The sequence below is a fragment of the Corvus cornix genome, chromosome 15, assembly GCF_000738735.6.
Source record: "Corvus cornix cornix isolate S_Up_H32 chromosome 15, ASM73873v5, whole genome shotgun sequence".
In the NCBI taxonomy this organism is placed as follows: Eukaryota; Metazoa; Chordata; class Aves; order Passeriformes; family Corvidae; genus Corvus; species Corvus cornix.
This window is the reverse complement of record NC_046345.1, coordinates 9,645,619-9,668,193: the sequence shown is the minus strand read 5'-3', so window position 1 is coordinate 9,668,193 and position 22,575 is coordinate 9,645,619. Positions and strand designations below refer to the sequence as shown.

At 42.8% G+C, this 22,575-nt stretch overlaps 1 protein-coding gene across 2 annotated transcripts in view; it reads left to right on the top strand.

The window, feature by feature from the left end:
- BCR (BCR activator of RhoGEF and GTPase) overlaps positions 1 to 22,575 on the top strand; it is a 95,188-nt gene that overhangs the window by 24,255 nt on the left and 48,358 nt on the right. The window contains exon 1 of one of the 2 annotated variants that reach the window (XM_019285260.3): positions 13,070 to 13,091. The exons of the other annotated variant lie outside the window; for it this stretch is intronic. The gene's annotated coding sequence lies outside the window, so the exon portion shown is untranslated. Of the gene's footprint in view, positions 1 to 13,069; positions 13,092 to 22,575 lie in introns of those variants that run through there. 2 annotated transcript variants of the gene reach the window in all.

Below are 22,575 nucleotides of genomic sequence, written 5' to 3'. Positions count from 1 at the left end.
TGAGGGAGTATTCATCTTTGATAATGGCTTTTTTCTCTGTAGTCTTTGTTTAGGTACTGCTCAGAGTGTGCCATCTCCAGATACAAAGGAGTGAGTTAAGGACAGTGTAAAGTGTGACAGAGAATTTTCTGCTTGTGTTTTAAATAGAAAACTGTCACCTTATTACATGAATATAGTTGTATTTAAAAAGCTTGAGAAACTTACTGCTTGGATAGACAGGCATTGAAAGCTGTGAAGATGAAACAAAACTGAAATTGTCTTTTTTTGTGTTTGTTTTCACTGATAAACTTGTTGCATTTTCCGGCAAAAACTTAATGCTTAACAGGAACAGAATGTCTGGCTCTCCTGAAGTGCAGTCAATTCTGTAACTTTTGCACTGCTGCAGGCAATGACACTCAAAATGACACTTAGTATCTGTTACCACAGTTTCCAGGTTTAATTTAGTGTTGTTTCTGTCTCCCTGACAAAACATGAGCCTGTTCTTGCATTGGCTTGTTTCTTTCAGGTTAGTGGTAACCACACCCAGAGTTCCAAGTCCCAGCATATTTTACAATCCTAATTCTTTAACTGCTGAAATACTGGTCAGAAAGTGCCAATAAATTTGCTTGGGGGAGTATTTTTTTCTGCATGAGTCTGAAGTATGTGGGAATGTACTGTAACCTTAAAAATCTAAATGTGTCATGCACACCTGTGAAATCCTGATAAAGAAGGTTCTTCAAAGCTCTGCCTGGCACATTTGAAGCATTGTCTGGGTGAAACTCCGTGATTTAGAAAAGCCTTGTAGTAACAGCTCTGGAATCCTGTTCATTGTCTCATGTTGATTTGTCCATGTGAACATAACAGAAATCCTTCTTGCTCAAAAGACATTGGTCTACAGAGTATGACATCATATATTGAAGTCTGATTCTACTGTGGATTAATGCTAAATTGTTACAGCTGAATCAGTATGTTCCCTTTGGATGATGTTTAATTGGGGGATACACTGTCCTTGGGAGACTGTGTCCTCTTTTAGCTGCAAAGCTGGACTTAAGAATGAAAATTAATAGATAAACTTAATGGAAAATCTGTATCTCTTGGTTTATTTTTTGTATCATTTCTTTGCCAGTCTGTCTTAATCAAGGTCAGATTTTATACTGAAACTGAAAAATTGTGTGAGACAAGGGTCATTTATTAAAGAATTGTTACTGAAGCTTTCAAAGTCATGATTTATCTCTGAGCAGGAGGCCAGACTCCTTGTGCTGGTACAGCAGAGTGATGTTCCCACAGTGCTATCCAACTGGACAGCAAGCTGTGTCCTCTCCTGCCAGGAGATGCTCCTTCCTGCCTTTTCGTGTCCCCTCCTCTCTGGGGACACAGTTTTGCTGTGATCAGAACTGAGACTGCAGAAATACCTACTAACTTCTTAATTCCCTGTGTCAGAAAAGCAGCATATAAAGCAAGTAACATCACCTGTTTTTTTCCTGTTGTGATGTGTAATTTGTGATTATGAGTTGGCCTGGCATCAGGCAGGTTCTTCGTTGGAACTGGCATCCATTCTTTTTGCTCTGTGTTGCCTCTGGGGTAACTGTTCTCAGAACCATCTCTTTGCTACACTCCTGCTCTGTCAGTGTCTACTTAACCAGACTCATGGCTTGTTCATTGTCCCTTCCTTTGATGTCCTTGCTGTCACTGTAAGGTGATACAGAGGGAAAGAGGTTTTTATCACTGCAGTAATCCTCAGACAGCTGGTTCTGCTGGTGGTGAAAAACTACTTCATACTCTCCAGGAGGCTAATGTCTTCAGAATTTGTTGAATAACTGTGTTATGACTGCAGCCGTAATAAGCTATAATTGCAGATAAATGCATGTACAAGTTGGCAACTGACACCATTTTTATGCATGCATAATATCCTTATCTGTGTTCTTTTGGATAGCTGTTGCAGTCTGGTCTCACTTGCTCTACTGTGGCAAAGTTGAGAGGCTTCTTCCCTAGGAAATCTGGATTTATAATGTTCTGATAGCAAGACAGATACATTCCTTCACGTGTGCTATAAAAGATGTGGTTCTGATGTCATGGATTGCGATGCACTCATTATCAAATGTATTAAAAGCCCTATAGAGAGTGTTAGTGGTTTTTGTGGGGTTTTTTGGTATTGCAATGTGCAGAATACTTTATGGTTCGGCAGTAAGGCCTTTTCTCCTCGCATTTTTGTGATGCATAAAGTGTGAGTTCATTTGAAAGTCTTGTGTCAGAAAATACACAATCTCATTCATTGACACATGCCAGGTTTTGACATCTGGTATTGTCTGTATGCATATAATGTAAATTTGTTTGTTTAGTCAGCATAAGAGCTCTGACCCTGGAAGTCTTTGGCACTGCATAACTTTTTCCTACTTGCTAAGTGTACAAGCCTAGAGTGGAGTGGCTTGGTCACCTGGAGCATCACAGCTCTGCCACAACTACCCATGAAAGGTGAGAGTTATCCTTTCTCAGGGCATAGTTTGTGCAGAGGCTGATGCAGAGCTTCTCTTCGAGTCAGTGTAAGGAGGCAATGGCTGCTGCAGAGCTCTGTGGAGGCCCTAATTTCCCTAAATATTTAATTGCATGGTGTAGCTTACCCATCGATGTGTGTGTGTAGTGTGGTCTTCGTTATCTGTGTGTGCTGCACAGTGTACTGCTTGTACAGCCCCTGAGCTCACTGTGTGACTTGTCAAATCTAAGCCCCTTTTCAATGACTTGCCCCAATCATTGCCCCAGGGTTACTCCTTTTCCTCACTGAAGGGTACTTTCCAGCTTGTTTTAATTATGAGTGTTTCTTCTTTCTATTTTAAATAAAATGCTGTATCTTTTTTTCAAAATTGACAGGCAGCGTTGTAGCACACTGTTAGGGGCCATTAATTAAACAGAATATTTGGATTTGCTTATCTAAGTGCCTTTTTTTTTTTTTTTTACAGAAACATTTTAAGGAATTGCAGTAGGTCAAATGATCTGCAGATCTTAGCTGTGCCTGCTTGTACATACTGAGAGCATCTTGCTTTGTGTGTTTATGTTCCTGGAGGAGTGGTTTTGTTGTTCTAATTTGGATTATTTTACAAATTACTTTCTGTCTCTTAAGTATTACATGCTTCAAAGCACTGGAATATTTGACTTTTTAGTGTTTCTTCTGATAAAATGTTCTGAGGTACAGTCCCACTAGGTTCAGTGAAAAGAACTTTCTCAAATTAATTATAAGAATCTTTTTCTGGTAACAATTTCTTTCATATTTCTTGGTCCTGGCCCACAGGTATCTCAGACTTTTCACTGGGGGAAAAAAAAGAGTCTCTGAGGGAGAGACCTGGAAATTTTTAAGCCCACAGTAGTAAATATTTCAGTGCATTATGTGTAGGGATCACCTTGGGAGTTCAGTTTAGAAATGTCTCTGAAGTGTAGACTGTCTGCTGAAGATCAGGCCTGACAAGCATCCACATAGGATTTGAGTTAGTAGAAGAAACCAGCTTGGAAGTGGAAGCATAGAGAAAATCTACTTAAAGTCCTGGGCAGCATTTTGATGAACAGAGCACATTATTTGAGTGCAGAAACATTGTCTCAGCTGTTTGACTAAGAGTTTCCAAATGTGTGATAGTACATCAAACAGATAGTACATTGTTTTCTTGCGTCTCATTTCTGTGACCTTATTTCATGTTAAGTCTAAAGACGGAACTGCAGCTTTGTAATGGCAATTGCTGTGCTGATAGCTGTCTTTAGGAATGTGGCAACAACTAAAAACCATTGGAGAATGCAGCACATGAGCATAAATGAGAAGCACAGTTGTTGAAATGGGTTTAGGAATTCACTTAATCTGCTTCTGTATTTCTCCAAATGCTGTCTGCCTTCTTTTATTCCAGGGGACAAACTTTATCTATAAAGATGGGCAGGGTGACAGGGGTATTAAAAGTGCATCTGTTCCATTTTAGCTTGAGGTGGTAAGAAGTCCAGGCTTTACAGTGCCACCATGTTTGGAGTACATTTTCTTTGCCTGTGGGCAGCAGCATGCGCAGTTAAGGTGCACCAACTAAGTTTTCACACACCCTTCTTAAATCATACCCTTGTATTTTGGGACAAAATAAAAGGCAGGACTTGGGAATTTCCTGGCATTTGTTGCAGTACTAGAACTACAGTGTATTTTAAATGCCCCCCACCTCTTCTTTTTGCTCAGTCATCTCTTTGATACTCTTTAAGTGATGCTACCTGTGCCTCCCTGCAAAGCTTCCTCGTCTGTTAGACTGTGGTCTTCAAATTCCTTTGTGTTAAAGGGGGTTAATGTGGCTAAAGGCTGATTTGAAAAGCTTTGCCAGTATGTGTTGCTCTCCAAAGAATGGTTATGCACATCAGCTATTCACCCTCATTTTTTCTAGGGAGGAGAACTAATTTTCTTTCCTGTGGAATCACACGATTTGGTTACTTCCTGAGCCTAAAATAATGCGCCCTGTTGCTTAAACCTTGTTAGCAAGCTTAGGCTTGCTGAAGAAGCATTTGCTTCTTCTACTCCTCAACCTGTCAGGTTTTCAGATTATCCTTGCTTGTGTTCTGCTGGTAGAGCCAGGTGGAAAATAATAAAGCCCCTCAGCTTATCTGTGGTCAGCACTGACTGAAAGGGAGAGCTTATCTCTCCTCCCCATGTGTCCTAGAGGAAGCCAGGCTGAAGCAATGAATCCCTGTTCCTAACAACAGGAAAACCCAGAATTTGACTTAAAGGGGATGATTGATTGGAGAAAACAAACAAACAAAAAAGACACCAAGTATTTGGAATTGGTATCAAGTGGCTGAAGCTGTATTTGTGGTCTGCTGAGGGGTGCCAAAGCCCAGCTGCCTTCCCACTGCAGATACAGAGCTCCCAGAGCAGCGCTGCTTGGGCTGCACCAGAAGTCTGGTTATGTATGCTGGAGGTCAGAGCAGCATCCCACAGATTTATTTTTATTTGTTTTCTGAAGTTTCATTCTGGAGAAGCATGTGTAACAGGTTTCATCTCAAGGAAGAGCAGAGAATCCAGGTGTGAGCAGAGGGATGGGGCAGGATATGTACAGGAGCTTGCTCAATCTTTGTTAACCTTTCTCACATGTCGATACCTTTCTCACATGTTCTCATGACAGCAGATGTGATGTTGTATTGCAGGGCATGATTTCAGGAGAACTGCAGGTTGTGTGGGAGGCATGCCCTTATACAATGACCTTCCTGCCTGTAAGGTCTCAAAATAATAATGCATAAGTATTCAAGAACATGTCAAGTCAATTACTCTGTAAGCTTGTCTGAAGACCAGCTGCTGGGACTGGCATCCGTCAAGTCACAGCTCAAGAGGGTGTGGAGGGGTAAAAACTGTAAACATAGTGAATTTGAGACTGACGCAGATTTTTCTCCATGCCCTTGCAGAAGCTTTGACTAAAGGATTGGTAGTAGAAAAGGTAAAAGAGGAGTAAAGTACCACATCCAGAAGAGCTTGATTGCAAAATAGTGCCTTGTGACTTGGTAATGAGAGGGTTATATGCAAGATTTTGGGGGTCTTTGATTTATGTAGTTCTGAAATTCTTCTGTTATGTATGGCAGTGTGTGTTGCTTGTTTCTATAGTAACTTAAAGCTGTCTAGTTTTTCTTGTCTCAGAAGGCTGTTCCTGAGTGATGCTTTGGAATTTTCTCTTCTTTGCTGAATTGAATAATTTGGCCTTTAACTGTATAGGTTATCCTAAGTCGCTTACCAAACCCTCCCTGCTATGAAAAGTGCAAGTGAATAGCCTAAGAAGAGTTCGTTACCTGTAGTAAGTGACTTTTTCCCAAAAAAGTGCAAATATGGGGTTTTTTCTAGCTTTTACTTTACAATTCTGAGTATAGGTAGATATTATCTCAGTTTAAAAATGGAGAACATCGAGACATTGCTGGATGCTAATCTGGCTCTTCCTGGAGTCGAACTGTTCACCTGCAGAGCAAAAGACCCTGATCTTAGCTGTTGTCTTTCTGTAATATGTCCTGATAATAATGAATAAAATAATAAATTTAGCACATCTATACATTTTAGAAAGTTAAAAAACAATGGAAAAACTTGGGGTGTTGTTTGAAAAGCCACATTTCTAAAATGCCATGGCTTTTCCCTATTACATGAAAGGAATTGCTGTCCCAGATGGTTAGACACAAAGGGATTTGGTATACAGAAGGCTTTTGTGTCATGTATTATCTTAGTAACCATGGTGCCATGCTGTCAAACCTTGCAGAAGTTTCCTAGACACCTCTCCAGTGATTGCTGTGAATCACTGACTCTTTTTTTTTTTTTTTTTTTAGTTAGGCTTTGTACATCTACAAGATCCAGAGAAGTACAAGTTCATGGTGCCAGTCTCATGAACTGCCCAGGTGATACTGGAATTAGGGATTTTTTTTTCCAGTTTCCAGAGCAGTCTGCACTCAGAGAGCTGTGATGTTATAAGCAATTGAATTTAAGTTACTGGAATACTTCTAATTTCCAGCAGTCCTGGAGGCGTGGAAAGTGCTTTCTGCCTTGGATTTCCTGCGTGCCAGGACTTCTTTTCTCCAGCTGTCATTCTCAGAGAATCCACCTTCTCTTTGCCATCCGGTCTTTTTGGATTGAATTCTCTGTTTGTCACCAGCTCTTCTAGCCTTCTATGCCTCCTCAGCTGAAATTTTTGTTCCTAGCCTTGCAGACAGAAGTGTACCTAAATTGGGCTTTAGTCCTCCTGATTTGCAGCTCTAGCTCAGCACAAAACTGTTTCCCTGTAAATTAGTTTTATCCTCTGTGGTGGAATTTTGATATAATTCTGATGTTACCAGGATCATTTATTAACCACTGCCAGGAGAGGCATTAACTTACATGCATTTATAATCTGTTACACAGCTGACATTAAATGTGTTCCCCAGGTAAGGGAGAAAAAGGTTTCAATTCCTTTAACAGGGTAAAAATCTGTGTAGCTAGGAATTCCTGACCCTTTGATTGAAATACTGAGGAAACATTTAGAAATTACTAGGATTTGTTTGCTTGTGCAGAAGAAAGTTGTTTGCTGTGCTTCTGTTTGAAGCAACTGTTTTTGAACTTGTATTTCAAGCTTTTTCTTCAGTCTTTTCTTCCATTTCTTCTGGACAGTACTGCAGGATGTCTGCTCCATTTCTTGCAAGGAATGGCATCCCCAGAAATGCCACTTCTTTTTCCATGTGTAAGCTCTTTTCATCACTGATTGAGAGTCTTGCTCTGTAGGACCACACTCATGGGCTCTGCTGTTTAAAGAATGGAAGAGGTTTTGGCATTGGTTGCCATTGGGTATAGTACTCCTTGTATCTGGCATGAGAGCAGAGGGAAAGACTAGCACTGGGAATAGGGAAATAGGTTTGACTAGACCTGTTGTTACTATTTAAAAAAACTAAGCAGAAGGGGCTTGTCCAAGGTGGTTTCCTCCTTCCCTTTTATCAAACTCAATAACCATGGACAGTGGAGAGGGAGATTTAAAATACCTAACAAATAGATAGGGAGTAACTCCTGACATGAAAGCTTCTATTCATGTCTTCTCCTCCTCCTTGCTTCCCTTAAATAATATGTATTTTTTACACAGCTTTTGGGCCTATTAACTGAGCTGGTTTTGGTAGGTTCAAAATGGGAATGCGGTGTTTAGAGGCTGGGCACTAAACCAGAGAGAGCTGAGCTCATTGAGTGGTGCCTGAAGCTTTGTGGCCTTGGCCTTCCTTTGCTTAGATGCCTCCAGTTGTGGAGGGCTGTGTGCATGACCCACACTGGCATTCTTAGGATTTCTGTAATGTATGGACAGCATTCAGTAGGAAAAGCAGATTATTAACAGTATTTGAAGGAAGTGGGATCTTCAGTAAAAGTGTCCTCTTCCAAGTTTCTTACCAAGCTGCGTAGGGCAACCTGCTGTGCTGCAAGCCAGGTTTCCTGGCCTCTGTGCAGCAATAGGGTGTAGCATTCTTCCCAGCATTTTCACAAAACAAGGATAGAGAAACAGGAATATTCACATCCAAAAACTTTTCCAGCCTTGATTTTTTTGGCAGACCTTGTAGGCTAAGCAAGAGGAGTCTCAGCTTTTTGGAAGGCAAGAAAAAGCTTTACATTCTGTTCAGAGAGAGGCAATGAGGAGAGGCAAACTTGTCCTCTCTAGAGGGCAGATTAGAGAGAAAATACTGTTACTGGGAGAGAGGGATATTTTAATTCTGGACTGTTCATATGCCTGAAGGGTGAGTTTGGGTTTGAATAAGAAGTTGTACGTCCAGAAGGAAGCTCATTTGCAATATGGTCATTCCAAGTTTTAGCTGAGGAGTGGATTTTAAACCCTGTCTTTTGAAGGCACAAGTCTCCTTAATGCCAGCTGGTGCCCAACTCTTCACATTCCCAGTTATAGGATGGAATTGCCTGTGCTTCCATGTGACAGTGGTATCTGCTGCTCGTTTACCATACCTGGTGAAGAATAGCATTGATCTCTCATGTCCTTGTGAGACTGGGCTTGGGATGCCAAGACCTGCTGGTCTCTGGTAAGCATGGGTTTCACCTGTGCCATTTGCCTGCCCTGGAGTGTGGGAGTGGGGCCTAAGCTCCCAATGTTTAAGGGCTGCTCTGAGGTTAAGCCCCATTAGGTGCACTGTTGATAGCTATAGAGTTAATGCTGTCATTTGGCAAGGCCCCCTGCTGCAGTAACTGCATTGCCCTGATTCTCCAAGGGGGTTCATCCCTAGTGAGCTGGGTTGTTGTGGCTGTGTTCCCTCGTGTCTGTGCCATCCCTCGTGCTAGGACAAGGGCCAGCCTCATGTAAAGAGCCCCCTCTGAGAGTGGCTGATAGCCAGTAATCCCTTTAGAAAAGTCTGTGTGCTGTGAGCCTGTTGTGATGCAGATCCCACTGTTACTAAATTTTACATTTCATCCTTGGCTTTTTGACAGGTCCCATGGGGACCTTGGTTTCCAAGAAGATGTTACAGAAAAGGAATAGTGGCTGCTGGACCTGCAGTGCTCATCCTTCTCTGGGAGAGGGAGGCAGCTGTGAAAGGAGGGATCACATGTTAGGCTCTAACAGCAGCAGGGATACTTTGCGGTATTCAATTAAAATAGTCCCTTGTGTGAGCACTTCAGGTCCTGAGACTCTCACTGCCTTTGCTCCCATGACCCTTTGTACCTCTTTGAGGCAGAGCATGACTTCAAGGTAACTTCAGGTTTAGTCCAAGACTAAATCTCCAGGCTTGGGAAGAGGGACCTGGCAGTTGAAGGTCCTGAAGTGACTAGTAGAGAACAGGGATAGTGAGTAAGGAACCAAGTCCTTTGGTTAACATCCAGCTTATGTGATGTCCAGGCCATTGCAGTGCCGCCCTTTGATAAGGCTCAGCTGTGCTTTTTGGTTTTCCTCTTGTTCCCTTCGCATTTGTCAACAGCAGGTGCTGATCGTAGGTGCTGGAGGACTGTCTTGTAGCAGAGTTAGAGTGTGGGTCCTTGTGCCCCTGCTGAAGGGGGACATAGTAACCAAAGGCAAGAGACTCCGTCTGCTTGACATACAACTGAGGATTGAGTACTTTACCCTTTGAGATGTAGTGGGTGGGCACAAGGATATGCTGGCTTTACCTGGGAAGTCCTCACCTTGCTTGCTGAGTTCAGCCTTCAGCTTCATGAAAACTTTGTGTTTAGATTAATTAATGCACATGGATCAGCAGTGCAGGTGATTATGAAACTTTACATTTTTTTTCTGAGCTGTTACATTCAGGAGTAATATGCAAATTAAGTGAGTTATGCTTCTCATTCCCATCTGTTAAAAACAAACCCTTAAACAAACATGAGGCTATTCCATCATCTTTCATCTCTACCAAGCTGCTGTTAGAAAACAGCTTTCCCTTTAAAGTGCTGAGGTCCAGCCCATTTTTATTTTAGGATAGAAGAGACATAGAGGCTTGTTTCACTTCCTGCAGCTCCTGCTGTGTGTAGCCACTCGTGGTCCCCAAGCCCTTAGGTTGCTGATGTGAAACTAACAACTTAAACGGTTGTGATTATTAACAGGAAGAAAGTGCCTGAGGATATTTGTCATCTCTTTTGCGTGAACTGTGTTTCTTCCATTACAACTTGATGTCAGTCTCTATGGCATCTTTAACACCTGCTGTTTTTATAGTCTACATTTATTTGATTGAAAGCTTCTTGGCCAAGGATCTAGGCTAAAATTTGCTCAAATAGCTTGAGTCTAAGTCTTATTTTTATGACTTACTTGGGCTTGTGAGGTACCAATGTCGTCCCAGAAATTCCCTATTTTAACTTACCTTCCCAAGATCCTTCTTTTTTATTTTTAGTGTTTTTGGTTTTAGAAGGAGTAGTTAATATTTGAGACAGAAAAGGAGCCTCTTGAAGGTGGTGATTGTTGTTTTATGGTAGTGATGTCCTGAACAGGGTTTCCATTGATGCATACAGCTTTTGTAATAAAATACGTGCCTACTGTGCTGGGTGGGTGCATTTTATGAGCTATATAAAATCTGGACTGGGGCATGCCCCCACTGTGAGGAAGTAAAACAAATCCCAGGTTAAGGTTTATTTTTTGGGGGACTGTCTGTCAAACCCTGTTCTTGGGGCAGGATCAGACTTTCCTCTTTATGTGAGTGGATGCCATGCTTGAAATAATTGGCTGGCTAGTTCCATATAGCAACTTAGAAGTAGTGTTTGTCTTTCTGCTGTAGTAATATTGACAGGAATCTTGTCTTATCCTATTACTTCTTCAGTATTTCAAACCTATCAAAGTGTGTGAGTCTGCCAGTGTAGTTGTTGTTTAAAATTGCTGCTGAAAATTAAAGGAAGCATTAATGCAGGAAATGTAGCAGCGTGCAGAGGTTTTGTAGAAAACAGTTACTGTGCTGTTGAACAGTATCTGCTCTGTGCAGCTTGCAGTCTGAAACGTCAGAACTTCTATTTCAGGGCTATGGCAAATTGCTTGAAGCTTTTTAGGGCTGGACCAAGCATCAACACAACACGTCTTCCAAGTTTCTGTAAATGTCCCAGTAAAGCAGTATCTAAATATAGTGCTGATGTACAAGTGTTCCTTTATTTTCCCCCTGTTGTGTTTTACTTGCTTCTGGTTGTATGTGTATTCCATTTAAAGATAGTTAGGTTTTTCTCTGAAGTTTTCACTCAAAATATTTGGCTGTCTGCAAACACGATATAAAAGGCAGGAGATGAAAATAAAAAAATACATTTCCTGTAAAAGGAATGAAGATTTGAGGCAGCTGTGCTGCTTGGAGGAGTGCAGCCATCCTTCTGGGTGTGTGCTCCCTTACTGGCACAAAGATCAGCTGTACATACAATTTACTCAGTTCAGAGCAAGTATCTGGGTCTGGCTAATCTTTTTCCCTTTCAAAATGGTCCAGTCAAGTCCGAAACCATGGCCTGGATCCTCTCTCTCTGACAGGGGGAGCATAACTGTGAGGATTTCTTGTGTTGACAAGTGATTGATCCCCTTCCAGTAAGCAGTTTATCCCATCTAAGATTTTTGTTTGCTTCCGGACATGCTTGGGACTATATAAGGAGTTTAGGTTGACATAATTTCTAAATCAGTTCCTTGGGGGTAGGTGGGGTTAAAGTACCTTCCACTGCAATACAAATGGCTGTGAGTTTCTATACCCCCATCTCTGTTAACTTGAATTGAATGAGGCCAAAGAATCATTTAGGTCTATATTCTTTCTAAGGTGTCTGGTTAAGGTGCTAAGACCATATGTGTACTTGTAATGCATTTTGGCACAAAGTTCTGTTATCTCTTGCCTGACTTAAAGGGCTTGCGGTCTTGAAGATTTGGGATCTTGTCTCAAATATTTGAATTTTTTCTCTTCGTGGTTATAGCTTGCCCTCCATAGAGCTTCTCTTTGTGTTTCTGGGTTTGTAGAACTGTTCTCCTCTCAAAATACTGATTTCAGTGTCAGTTCGTGCAGAACATGTCATAGCCAGGGTTTCCACAGCCACTGGTGTGGTGCCAGTGACAGGCAGCCAGGCCAGCTTACTGCTCACTGCAGCACTCAGCCAAATCAAAAGGCTCAGGGGTCCCTGGCACAAGGGGAGCTGGTTCTTGTCACCAGCTGCCCACTGGGAGCTGCCCAGAGCAGTGATGTGGGTGCATTGGGGCTTGAGAGCTCTTGAAAACGGCCCCTGTTCCTGCTACTCCCACATACTTTCCTTTTTAGTGCTTTGTTCTCTAGAAAAATGTTGCTTGTAAAGGAGGGAGGGAGGAGATCCCAGGCTATTATCTGCTAAGTAGGTCATAATTCTGGTAAATAATTGGGTTTTTTTTCAGGCTTGAAACCAGAAGCAGGCCTTAAGTGCCAGTGTCAGACCACTGTGATTATCACTCCTTCTGGAATTTCAGTGCTTCAGCTTGAAGGATAGTTGTCTGGCTCTTTTGGGAGGGGTGTGCCACTGGAAATAAAAGGAGAAAGTAATTCCAAAACCATATGGAGAAAGCATTTCTTTTGCTGCTGTATTGGTTTTAAAGTTTTCTTACTGTAAACTAGCTCCTATGAGAAATCTTGGCTTCTGGCTTCTTTTATGCTCTGGAATAGCTGCTCAGACTCTTCACCTGTTTTTATTAAGCAGTGGAATTTGGAAATGAAAGTGTTAACAGCAGTAAGCATCATCATTGGCTGTGTCTGCTCTGTATGTGACTGTCCATGCTGTACTGCTTAATCTTTTAAAATCTTATCCTGCTGTGCAGACTGCTCAGTAGGAATCTGCTGTGGATTGCTTGGGTTCAGCCTGTATTTTGGCAGACCAAATCCTGCTCCTAGATAGCTGGGACAACTGATCCCTCTTGTCCTGTGGGGTGTACATGTATATATATATGTGTGTGTGTGTGTTTATGTACAGATACTTGGTGTATATATTTTGTGGTTTTTAATTCTGTGTCCAGAGTGTTTCCGTAACAAGCTTTTTCACCTCAAGGGAAAGAGGTCTTGTGCAGGGATGTGGGGTGTGGAGACACACTCCCCTGAAAATCTGTTGTTTATTTTCTGACTTGCCTGGGGATGAGTCCTCACTGTGGGCAATTCTTAGTTCCATCATCTGCAGTACAGCAATAGTGCAGAGGCTGCTCTGGGGCCTGCAGCAGACAGAGCTGTTCTCACAGGTAAGTCCTTCTGCTTTGCCCTCTCCTGCACCAGCTGAGCTGAATTGCAGCTTCTGGGTGCCCCTGAAGAATGTGTGTGTGTGTGTGTGTGGCAGTCACAGCTGTCTGTGCAGGCAGCCAGGTTCTGATCCTGCCTGGCTCTGTGTGTCCCTGCATGTCCACAGCTCCCCTCAAAATTCTGGGGGACTGCAAGAGCTCATTTCTTGGCCTTGATGCAGAGTTACTGAGTGAAACTGCTTTGTGACTTGCTGGGCATGAGAACAGTCAGTCTGCTTTGGGAGCTGCTGTCTGAGCAGGAGCTCTGCTTTGTGTGTACAAGTCTGGGTACAGAACAAAGCTCTTGGGGGACACCATCATCTACACAGGTTGTTTTGTCTTAGTTAGGACTGCTGTGGTCCTGTTTTCCTTTGGCTGAAATTTGTTGGCATTTTAGTGCTTCCCCTTGGCATGGCTTCAAAATCACTTGTTGGCTCATTCATGCTGTGGGATGGCAGGGCTTAACGAAGTGGTGGTGTAACACATCTGTGTTACCAAAATAAGCTCCCTCTTATCCCATGTTTTAATAAAATCTGAGCAGCAGTGAATCAGTCAATAATGCTGAAGTGTAAACCGGCATTGTTGGTGTCTGATGAAGTACACCACGAGCTCAGACTGAGAGGTCTTTCCTCTCATCTGCTTTTTAGCTTCTCAGAGAACTCTGGCACCACTCTGTTGCTTGTTCTTGAATCATGTTTTTCTAAATTTATTCTTAATATTTAGAGGAGGACTTCCACTTCTAAAAGCAGGTTCTGCACACAAGCACACAGTTTGTGAAAAAGGTCTGTCAGCTGAGAACTTACTAACCCAGAACAGACCTTGATGTGTGACACCTTCATCTTAAACTTAATAGTAGTTTCAAGGGGAAAGAGATAGGCAGTAGATGATGTTTATTAATGCTGGTAGGAAGCTGTGTTCTACTTTCAGCATGTTTAAGTAAAAGGAGTTCCTATAACTATCTTGCCGTGATTATGAATGACACAAAAGTGTTTTTTCTTCTTCAGCCAGATGACAGGAAGACACTGAGCTTGGGCAGCAGCTGTGTTCAGAAAGGGTTGTCAGTGGTGTAGGCAGAACCATCTGCCTAGCAAGGCATTTAGTTTGGGTTGCTTTTTGTAGGCCAAGATAGTAAATCAATAGCTTATTTTTCACAGTGTTACCAGTAAGATGTCAGTGGGTAGATTTACAGTGTAAACAGGAAGAGGGCAGCTACCTTTATTGGCTTCTTAGTGTCCCAGCTGCACTAGTGAGAACATAAAACAATATTGCAAAAAAATAAAGCCAAAGCAACTCATCTTGAAAGAGGTTGAAGATCTAGAAGCAGAACAGCATTCTTACCAGACATTTTACTGGTTTTTAAAATAGACTTTAATACCCCACACTGCCTAGGGCTGGCCCTCCCCTTCTCACAGAATTGTCAGTTCAGTTAAACTCTTGTTTGAACAGGCCCTTTCCTCTCCACATGCCAGGACTGTTGATCTGCTCTAGTTAAATACAGGAAAAGGTATATATAAATGGGGAGGGGGTTTAAGAGATCACAGGGTGACAATTGCTCCATTTTGTTTCAATTAATTTTATAATCTACTTCTCTGGAGATTCCTGCTGCCAAATGTTGTTTGAAGTGACTGCAAAACTCTGAGACAACTATGAAGAGCAAAATAGTAAATAGTATGCTGATCATGGTTGGAATTTTCTTCCATTCACCTGGCAGATGACAGAGCAACACTGGGTATGAGAGAAGCAGCCCTCCCAATGCAGTCAGTACATGCAGTTTCCACTTGGGCTTTGTTGCTGGGTTGTTTTTTTTAGAACTGAAATGAAGGCTGTAGTTTGAGCGCAGCAGTAGTGCTGACCTGAACAGTCACATTTGCTGCATCCCACCTCCGTGCTGTTATGCTGCTGCATTGTGTGGAGAGGATCAGTGAAATGGAATAGGAACTGCTCTGGGTTATAAAATAACACTCTTTCCAGTTATTTTTAGCTTAGCCAGCTCCTACTGTGGTTTGTCATGGTCCCTGCAAACGTGATTTAGGGGACAGTGGAGGGGACATGGACAGGAACATACACAAGGAAAACTGCTTGAATTGTAAAACTTCAGCCCTCATAATGCAGGCCCTGATTTTTTTGGGAGATAGTTTGAAGTTTGACTTCCAGGTTCTTCTCCTTACAGCCGTACATGGTTCTTGTTGTTTACTTGCTTGATTTTGCTCTTGGTGTTTTTTACCTTATTTTTCATGGAAACTTTTTCTCTGTTTCAGTCAGTTTGCACCTCTGATCTAGTCAATGCTAAAGCTCCTGGTGCCTTTGGCACAAAGCCACATGTACTTCTGAATATGCCTACCTGTACATGTATCTTTGTGCTGAAAAGTCTCTATGTGTGAACAACTAGGCCTAAAATTTGCTTTCTGCCTGTTAGACTTGCAGTAAATGAGGACAGCTTAACTTGGTGCACAGTCCTGAGTGAGGAATGAAAAAGAAAACTGCAAAGGTGTTCCAGTTTGCTTTGGAGTTTTCTTTGCCATGGACATCTAGTGTCATCATGTTGCTGACTGCCAATATGAACTGAACATGGAAACCTTTCCAACTTGCCTGAGAAAACATAGAACAGGAGAGGAATCTAAAGACATAGATGCTGTAAGAAAAAAGAGATTCAGCTTCTGCTCTCTCTAAGGCAGGAATCTGAGGTATTCATCCATGTTATGGAGTGTAATGGTGTGCCATTATCACTCAGTGGTAAACAGTTAGGAGGAACAGTGAAAAAAGGTAACAGGAGTTTCACTGCTTTGGGCCTTGGCCTGCCTGTGAGTATTCTCACTTTCTTCCTTGAATGGGTAGTACCTGTGTAATTCAGGCTTGACAAAATTTCTCTGTCTTTGCCTGTTGGCAAGATATTTGCAGCCAGTCATGCTGGGAGCACACCTCGTTCATGTATGTGTGTGTTTGCTGTTTAGGCCTCTAAGTGGGGGTGATTAAACCTTGTCAGTGCCTGGGAGGACGTGCAGCAACCAGTAGGACATAGGCACTGTGAGCTATCAGAGACATGCTCAAGTCTTGCCTTCTGCAGTGACAATGGGTGTAACTTTGTCTCCTAATGTTAGTCACACCCTACTGCTTGTAGTATATCCTAAAATTTACAAATGGCTGTGGAGACACCCTGTATTTGAAAGGCCACATCTTCTCAATGTGTAACCTGTTGTCCTCCTAATCACAACTGTTGTTATCGGTTGGACTCCCCTGTCTGGTTTGTGGTTGTGCTTCCCTCCCAGTATTTCAGTTGGATTGAAACTGCTCAAAGTGTCCGATGCCTTGGAGAGATGGGAATTCACACCTCTGCTGCTCTTGCCTTGCTGACTGCTGTGCTGTGCACTTCGTGCAGGCCTGGCTGGGTGTGAGGTGTGTGTGATTCCTCAGCGTGCAGCACTCTGGGGCTGCTGGACTGGAGTTGTTGGGAGTAAAGATGAGCAGCAGGGAAGTTGTGCTGGCAGAAGGGACATCGTTGGAATTTGCATGCCACAGGGCAGTCTTGTCTGGAGTCTGCTGGATAATCAGGTTAGCTTCCTGAATTTTTCTAATGACTCTCAGTAGCTGTAGTGAGCAGCTCTTTCTGTCCTGTGGGAGGATGCCTTAGGTTTCCCTGAGGTGGAGAATGGCCTCAGTAGTCCCAGCTTTCACATTATGGCTGGATCATGGAACCTCTTCTGCATGGGTATTAGATCTGTGTGGATGTTTAATCTGTCCCCACAAATACACCAATGAGAGCAAATGCAGCATGTCTCAGTAACAGACTGCTACAAACAGATCAGACCTGTCCTCTAGTCTCTGCATGAACTCTTCATGGAATATATGGGCAAATTAAAGAACTCTGATCTTCTTTTTTAGATGTTTAATGATCTGGGTTTGACACACCTAAAAGATTAAAAGTGGACTGCGGTTAATTCATCTCCTGAAGGCTTAAGGGCGCTGTCTGCCATGGGGATAAAGCTCATCTGTGGTAGAGACAGAAGTTTCTTGGAGGCTGGTTAACATCCTTGGCCTGGGATCCCCCAGGGGAGGGAGGGTGGAGAGAGCCACCAGCTGTCTTGCTGCTTCCATACGCAAGGTACATTGCTTTCTCCTCCTTCCATCTCAAAAATAAGATGCAGTTCTCAATCTGTACATGCACATGCACACTGGACTCCCATGTGAGGGCTTTACCTTTCCTTAGCAGACATTGAAGCATTGTGTAAAATTTATATGTGACAGGTCTTGTTTCTGCAGCCACTCCACATGATTGAGAAATTACTTCCAGGAATGGGAGAGCAGAAGATGCAAACCTGAAATGGATATTGGTGATTGTTGGAAAATCTGCTGAAATTTTGGATTCACAAACTCCTTTTTTGCATGCTGCATAAGCTGCAGTTGTCATTCTAGTGTTCAGCAATGTATTTAGAAACCTCCCTTCCTGGGTGCTGTTTACCTTTTGTTCTGTTCCCTGGGGGGGGGTTTCATGTCTCCTGCAGAAGGGACAGTGCAGCCTGTGTGAAATGGCTTGTTTAACTCTGGGTTTGAGCTGATGGGTGTTTCCTGGGGGCGAGCTGTGTTATGTGTTTCACTGCAATTCTGCTTCTGCAGCCCATGCTCCCAGTCAGCTTGTTCAGCAGTGTGCGGGATCATCCTCTGGACATTTTCTATGGCCAGTGATGGGGTGCCTGGTAGGAGTCTGTCAGCACTTGCAGTTGGCTTTAGTTCATGTGTCTAAAGGAGAAATATGGTCTGAGGCCATAGGCAGGCTTGGAGCTAACTTGTGATGCTTTTTGTCTTTGTTTTCATCTCATACTAAAGAATGGGTTTATAAATTAATGGGACTTTTCGTTGCTACATGAACTGGTTTTGTACTTGAGTGGGGACTTCAGGGTTCACTAAACATCCTTACATGTACATGTACTGTCTTCACATAGAGAAGAGATAGAAAGGATGAAGAAAACTGTATTGAATCTGTTTAGCATCCTAGCCTAGCCTTTTCTTCATACATCTGAGAAAAATAAAGTTGTAGGGATTTGACATGCCAAATATATCTGTTCTTTTTCTCTTGATATATGATCTTTATGGCCTGGGAGACAGGCTCCTGGTATAGGTAAACACCATAATTATCATTTGTGGATCTCAGTTTGGTGTGAAAGGGTACATATTAAGTGTACTATTTCCTGGGTTTGGAGATAATAATTCAGGATATGTCAAGGAAATAAGCAAGATGTTTAGCTTTTCACAGCTTAGTTATTGTATCGTTTAGGGAATGGTGTTGCATTCCCCAGGCAACTGCATTCACAGCCCATCCACACTGATGCACTTCCACATGTACTCAGCACTGGGCCTGAATCCCTGATCCTTCTCCAAGTAGCCTGGCCAGCACTAAGAAATAAAATGACATGCTTCTGAATTGTTTATCACCAAGTAAGCAGTGATATGTAAAAGCTGGAGCTAAGGTTGGAAGGCACTTAGTAATTAGTAATTTAAAGGTTACAAAGGAAAAATAAGAATAGAAGCGGTGTTGCATTCCGGTAATTTATCCCTAAAGCAGCCACGTGTAAATCGCAAGAATCGACTAAGCTTCAGCCTAAAGGAAATGAAGCAGTGTTTTCCTAGTATATTCTTTAGTTGCAGTAGAAGTTTTTAAGTGTACCCACCCCTGATCTACTGTGCGTGTATCCTTCCAGTTTGGATTTCTGAGCCATGAACTAGATCAGAGAGCTGATCCAGCTTAGAAGGGAAGTGTCAAAGATATTTTTCTTTGAGCTGGCTGAGTTCTTTATCTGGACCACAGGCATCTGTGGGGTTGCAGAACTAAGGGGATAAGAGGGGAAAGGGCCATGAAGTGGTTTATGGCTTGGTGGGGGAAACCTAAAACCCTATTGCTGCCAAGACAGTGCATTGTCAAACTATGGCCTCACACATTCCCTGGCATAGAAACACAAGGGTGCAAACTGCTTCAGCTCTGTTCTGCTTTGCAGCTGTGGGGATGTTTTTGGAGTGAGTGTGTAGACATTACAAACTTGTGCTAGCCTGGGTACCATTCACAAAGAAGCCACAGTGATGTGGGGCTTTGGCAGGACGTACAGCTCCCTTCCCCCTCCAGGATTCTAGGTATTTACTTAGGCAGGCAGGTCTGAGCTGCTGTGGCTTCACTGCTCTTTTAGTGGGATTAGCTGGAGCACAGCTCGCCTGGAATCTTCTCTGCATGCTGCTGTTAAGCCTCTCAAGCAGCTCTGGATGTTGTGCTGCTGTGAAAGTATGACACGTGCATTTGAACCATTGTGTGGCCGTGGATTAGATGCAGATAATCTTTCTTTTTACTTAGAAGTTAATTTCTTTTACCCTTCCTGCTTTCACATTAGGTCTATGATTTCATATTTCCAAAGAATGAATGCAGCACCCAGCAGGAAGGGTGTAGGCAACAGGATAAGGGAGCACTGTTGCTCTGCTCTGAGTGCCAGTGAATTTGTAACTGTAAATTTGTTAGATTCTTCCTTACCCCCCAGCCAGGTGAAATTTGAAGCAGTGAAGGAGGGAAGCAGTTTAGAAGAGGGGAACCACAAGATTGTAGAGAAAAGGAATATTACATTTGAGAAAAACAGAAGAAAATGAAAATGGTATAGAGATGAGAAAGATGATGAGAGGATGGAAGCAGTAACTGAGGAAGGAAAAATGCTAGAACAGACTCATATAAGCTGAAGCAAAGCAAGGCCAGGCTGTTTCTGTCAGAACCAAAGGTAGAGGTAAATGCTTGAGAGGTTTTTTGCAGAATGTGTGAATTAATGATGAGCCTTTGTAACCCCAGGTGGTTCACCCGCCCGTTGTGCTGGTGCAGGAGAGTGGTACTGTAAGAGAAAGGCCAGGGTAGAAATAGTTCCTCTTGTGTCCTGAGAGGGCTCATTTCTCTAAGTCACGGGTGCTGCTTTTCTCTATGGGATGAGATCTTTTTCAGGTTACCCAGAGAGGAGGAGAAAGGGATGTGCGTGGTGGTGAGATGAGAAGCAGAACCCTCATTTAGCTGTGTCCTTGGTGTCTCTCTCTGGTGCTAGCACACCAGAGAGAGCCCATTGGAGCCTATCGTCCTTGTTTGCCTGCCCTTTTTCTTGTCAGCAGTTGTCTGTTGTTGCTGTGGTTCATCTTCCTCTGGCCTCGATGGCTCAGTTATTGATAGTAAGTCTAAGACTGGCTGGCCCTAACATGAGAATAAGAACCCTCTTAATGCTCTCCTTAGCAGAGGCACTGGCTAAGAAACCAAGTGCTCTTGCTTGAGCCCATCTGCTGTCTCCACTTGCCATCAAGCATGGCAGCGCCTAGAGCAGCTGGAAGTGTCAGAGCAGGTGAGCTCCTGGCTCTGCTCTCTTTGCTGTGGTCTATTTGCTCCCAGGTGGAGGCTGAACAGCCTGTGAGCATTGTGCTGGGCTGAGGAGATCTGAATAACCCAGTTTCCGTGGCAACAGTGGGCTCTTTAATCACCGAGATACAAGGCTACCTCTGTTCCTGGTGCTCAGGCTCGTGCAGTGTATCTGGCTATGGCAGTACTTCGCTTCTCTTGGAAAAAATGGCAGAATAAATGCAAGAAGGTCTTTCTGCCTTTGTGATAATTAAGATCTCCATAGGTGGATTTCAGTGCTGTATGCAGCAATAATGGAAAGAGGGATTACAACTACTTCTAAGCTTTTTAATGTGTGAAGAATCCCTGGAGGATACAGAAATAAAGTTTCAAATCCCATGTGGAGCTCTATGAACAGATCTCATAGCAGTCTGTGACACTGATAGATTCATTCCTTGTTGAGATGTCTTGTTTTCTTTTTTTATGGCTAGGGAGACAAAATGATTCAAAAGTAGACTGAATCTTGTTGCAAAGCTGATCCTCCACCTGTTGTTTCCTCCAGTTTCAGGTAAAGGTTTTCCTGTGCAGTAGGAGACAGAACACATTATGGGAGGTAGAAGTGCAAAGCTGTTTTTTAGCTGGAGAAAGTGAGGAAAGTGGAAATACTGTTATTTGCTGCAAGCCTTTCTACTAATGTATTTTAGTCTGCATTTACTCCCCCACTACAAAAAGTGGAGCAAACTATTCATTCTGAGAGTGAGCACTGGGAGTGAAAAAAATATTCCTGCCTTAATTTCCACACAGCGACTTGGTCTTGTTACTGCATGAGTGTGGAGAAATTGGTTTGCATAAGATTAGTTTGAAGAAACTTCTGCAGGAAAAGGAACTCTTCCTTGAGTAGGCTTGAGGCCAGCATAAGTGCCCAGTACTGATGTTCCTCCTTGGATAATGCCAGTGTTCAGTTGGCAGTAATATATCACAGGTTTCTTGGGTTAGAAGGTCCTTTTTTTCAGTAACTCCCATTCAAGCCGCTGTTTAGCAAATCAACTTCTATGGTGTTTTCTAAATGGTTGTGGACCCTGGAAACCTCTAACATCTAGACCAAAGCTCCTTCCAGAGAGCAGATACTACCTTCCCTCTGCCCTTTGTTCCTGTGATTGCGCACAACCTAACATGTCTTTTGAGGAACTCTGAGAGCTTGAGCACAAGGTAGTAACTCGAGCAGGTGGGTGACATAAAACTCACTGAGTTTGTTAAAATAATATTGCCACAGTCTCTCCGCAGCCTAAAGTTTTTGCATCAGGCTGTTACTTAGCTGGGTGGCATTTGGTCCAAGCTGAGACAGAGGCTCACATCTACAGTGAGTTTATTGTTGGGTTTTCAGTATATTGTTTGTGTAAATTCCCCAGACCAGCTCTCCCTCCTGAAAAAGCCACATAGATCAAGTTTTATTCTGTTCCACATAAAGTTCACATCTTTTACTGAAATGAGTCATGCTTTAACTGAGTTTACTGTGAGGGAGGAAAGTGGGCTTTAAAATGTTACTCCTCCACCCTGCCTAAGTGATGTATAACAGGATTATTAGTATGCTTGGCAGCAACTGCTTATTATTTTCATATTATTAAATATGAAAATAATATATAAAATAATATTTTCACGATATTATTTTTTGTGAAAAAAGTAAGAAATTGGTTCTACATCTGTTCAAGTATAACTGTTTTTTCTCTTTTGATGGCTTTGTCTTCCATAAGGCTCACTGGCTACTGTAAAGGCAGATCTAGCTTATCTTCTTGGGGTTATTCTTCAGTTTGGGGAGAAGAATGGCATTCTGTGACTTGTAGCTGAAAGAGAGGAACAACTCCACCATTTTGTGGGCAGTGGCCTGTGCATCGCTGTTACTATCACACACAGGACACTTCTGGGCATTGGCAGGTGAAAGTGCTTCACAGGCCCGTGGAAATCGTGGTGCGGTGTCACTGTAGAGACGCCAAATTTGGGTCCTCTGTGTATATTTCTTTGTGCAGAGAGGTGAAAAGCCTGTTAGCTTATGGCAGAAGGAGCCATGTGTTCTTGTTAGAGACTTTTGCAGGAGCAGTCTCTGTACGCAGC